Source organism: Apodemus sylvaticus, chromosome 7, assembly GCF_947179515.1.
Source record: "Apodemus sylvaticus chromosome 7, mApoSyl1.1, whole genome shotgun sequence".
Classification (NCBI taxonomy): Eukaryota; Metazoa; Chordata; class Mammalia; order Rodentia; family Muridae; genus Apodemus; species Apodemus sylvaticus.
Window position 1 is genome coordinate 50,395,404 of NC_067478.1, and position 3,864 is coordinate 50,399,267.

A 3,864-nucleotide genomic window follows, 5' to 3' on the forward strand; every position below is an offset into this window, starting at 1 on the left:
TGGGGCTGGAGAGATGGCTCAGCAGTTAAGCACACATGCCGCTCTTCCAGAAAACCTGTGTTCAATCCCCACACCCACATGGCAGCTCACAACCATCTGTATCTCCAGTTCCAGAGGATCTGACATCCTAACAGACGTGCATGCAGGCAAAACACCAATGCACAGAGGAAAAAAATAAAAAATGCATTAAAATGCAAATCGTATATCTCAAGCTATTTTAGGGGCCACCAAATTCTCAGCTGCCTGGTGGACATCACAACTGCTGTCCTCCAGAACCTGGAATGAGTAAAATACAGCCATGCTCCTTTAGTCCCTGTCAGAGGAAAACAGAACTGCTGCCACACCCTGTGTCCCTCTTCCGGGCTGGAAGACCCTTCTTGTCCTTCCTCCCAAAGCCTGTATTCTTAGGCCCTTGTCTAGTCACCCACGTGTCTTTCACATTCCACATTGTTCAAGTCTGAAGTTTGATTTTGTTTTGTTTTTACCTTTTTGCCAATCCTAAGAACCGGGCAGGGCTGAGCTGTGTCTCACTGGCAAAGCACTTGCCTTGTGTACAAGGCCTTTGGTCCAACCCCAGCAACATGAAAATAAGTAACAAAAAGTTGTGACTTTTGTTCCCACTGAAATGGCTAAAAACTGGTCTAGTGAGGTGTGTGGAGTACGCTTTCAAGAGTTTATCTCTGCGAGGTCGAGGCTGGCCCAGGACACAGTGAGGTCCAGGACAGCCAGAGCTACAAAAAGACTGAGACCTTGTCTCAAACACCGACAAAACAAGTGTGTCAATTATTAGGTTTTTGTTTTGTTGTTGATTTTTTTTTTCAATCAGAAGCGATGTTTCGTTGGTTTGGTTTGTTTTCTTAGATATTCACATAGCCAAGGCTAGCCTCCAGGTAGTCAAGAATGAATTCCAGACCTTCCTGACCCTATCTACCAAGTCCTGGGATTTCCTCAAATGCTGGGATTGCTGACATACCATCAGGCTCAACTGGTAAATGGTTCTGAAAATATTTAGGAATAGCTTAGTTCTATGTAGGCAAAATGTTTCACGAAGTACTTACCCATATTTATTGAGCATTCATTAGGCAGCAAGCAATTGTTCTTTGCACAAGGACCCAGCAGGGGGGAAAATACAAGTTTTTCTTTTCCCCACGGGCTTATGTTTTTATTTATGAAACATTTGGGGAGGGATGTTTATTTCTTTGTGACAGGGTCTTAGTCCGTGTCCCAGAGTGACCTATATAACTCATTATGTAGCCCAGGCTAGCCTTGATCCCTAGGAAATACTCCTACTCTAGCCTCCCAGTTGCTGGTGTTTACAGGCATGGGCTACCATGCCTGGCTTCCAAACTTTCCATAAATTCCAACCTTTGAAAACTTTGTTACGCACCCAGCATAGAAATCCCACGGAGATGAGTTGCCAGATGACCTTGAAAACCAGGTCTAAGAAAACAAGGTAGACAAACGCCAAAGTCAGCAGTTTGTTTTAGCCCTTGTATCTTTCTCCAGACTTGAGTCATCTCTTAAATTTAGCACCTGTTTCAAAGCAGATTCTCTGACTAGTCTTAGGACTACATCCCACTATTAGAAATAAAGCTATCAGCCAGGCAGTGGTGCCGGGCATGGTGGCACCCGCCTGTAATCCCAGCACTCTGGGAGGCAGAGGCAGGCAGATTTCTGAGTTCGAGGCCAGTCTGGTCTACAGAGTTCCAGGACAGCCAGGGCTATACAGAGAAACCCTGTCTCAAAAAAAAACAAATCCAAAAAAAAAAAAAAAAAAAACCAAAAGCAACAGCAACAGCAACAAAAAAAAAAAAAAAGAAATAAAACTATCCTCCCCACACCCCAACCCCCCAAAAAAACTAATGTCAAATTTAAGTTTGAGCCAAGTGTGAGGACCAGCGTGGCTTATACCTATAATCCCAACCCAGCAATCAGGCGGTGGAATCAAGATGATCAGATCAATATCATCCTTAGCTACACATCCAGTTCAAGGCCAGCCTGGGCTACATCAAACCCTGTTTCAGAAAATAAAAACTGAATAAATCTGAATGCAGGAAGGACACTAGGAAGCAGCTTGCTTCCTCTCAGCAGAAGCATGTCGCAGCCTCATATAAGCAGTAAAAATGTGTCACTTCCGCTGGGGATTTAATCTGTCTCGTGGACTTGTAAATCGAGATGCCTCTGTATTTCCGAGCAGCCATGGACGGTACAGGCAGCTGTAGGTTTTTCCTGTAAGGGAAAACACAGGAAATACTCCCAAGCCTTGACTTTCCCACCTTGAGGAAGAACACTGGTGATTTTCCAGGCGTCTGTTTGCCCTGAGTTTATCTGGAGGCTGAAGAAGAGGAAACAGGTTTCCCGGCACTGCCAGCCCAAGTGCAGCAGAGCTTGCGCAACAGCATTGAAACATCTGGCCTCGTCCCGCCGAGACCACCCTCTGGCCATAGAGGCTATCAGGAGGAAGCTAATCAATACCCTCATACACACGGGATTGCATTTTTAGGCTGAATAGCTGAAGCGTTCTGGCAGTTTTCAACAGTGTAGGCATCACGCATGCGTATTCATAGAGTTTGCCCTCAGCTCACCGTGACCAGCCCTGCTCTAAAGCATTTTGTACTTCCACTCAGAAACCCGAAACACTCATTTTCGTTTCGTTGAGATTGGTAGCAATCTAAACAGGATAGTCGGGTCTTTTTAATGCTCAAGGATGCGTTTGTGGGGCTGGAGAGGTGGCTCAGCGGTTAAGAGCACTGACTGCTCTTCCAGAGGTCCTGAGTTCAATTCCCAGCAACCACATGGTGGCTCACAACCATCTGTAATGGTATCGGAGGCCCTCTTCTAGTGTGTCTGAAGAGAGCAATGGTGTGTTCATATACATAAAATAAATCTAAAAAAAAAAAAGAATGTGTCTGTGTGGTGGCTGTGATGGAGGCCTGACATTCTAAACTTCCCAAAAACTCATGTGACTATCTAACCAGAGTCTTTGGGGGATGGGGGACAGTCATACCATTGTTCTTTTTCCTAGGAGTCAATCCAGGGGAGCAAGGAATGGTGGTTAGTGCAAGTCTGTCGCCCAAGGTCAGAGTCAGGAATATCAGGAGTAGTTTAAAAAAAAAAAAGTCCTCAATCCCTTGGTGAGTTTATTCTAGGCTACATTAGACCCTCTTTTTAAAGCCTAAGGTGGGGAAAGGAATTAATCCAGAAGACCTGGTCTATAATCTCAGCACTCAGGAGGATGTCTGCAACTTTGAAGCTAGCCTGGTCTAATTTGGATTTCTAGGTTATTTGTGGCTACATAGTGAGTCCAGAGAACCGGACGGGAGAGGGGGAACCCCTGGGGAACTACTCCATAGGAAAGTTGTCTGATCTAGAGAATTTGATCAGCAGTATAAAATGCACCTAAGCGCGCTGGTCTCTCTGGCCACTGGTCACGTACACCCTACTCGCGTGTTCCCCTCTGCAGTGGTCCTTTAAACCACATACCAGAGTTATGTTTCTAGTGTCTCATAGCATGTAATAAGCACTGCCTGCTTTCTACACCGTGCTCTGTGTAAATTACATATGACTTCTTTCAACACAGATCACAAGGGTCAGGGAGCTAAGGGAAAATCAAAGTTCAAGATGTCATTAACACTCCTGGTCACCCAAAGATACCACCGAGTTAATGGACAACAGAGCAGAAAAGAGCTTGCAACTCCTTATCAGTTGGAGAGGTCCCTGCCTAAGCTATTTAAAGAATTCCTGTAGATCCACAAGAAAAGGTAATAAAGGAAGTTGCCTGTGTCTGCGATGCTCGCATTCCCTACAATCGGAGCTGAGACAGAGGACTAAGGCTTCTAAGCCATTCTGGCCACATAGCATGTT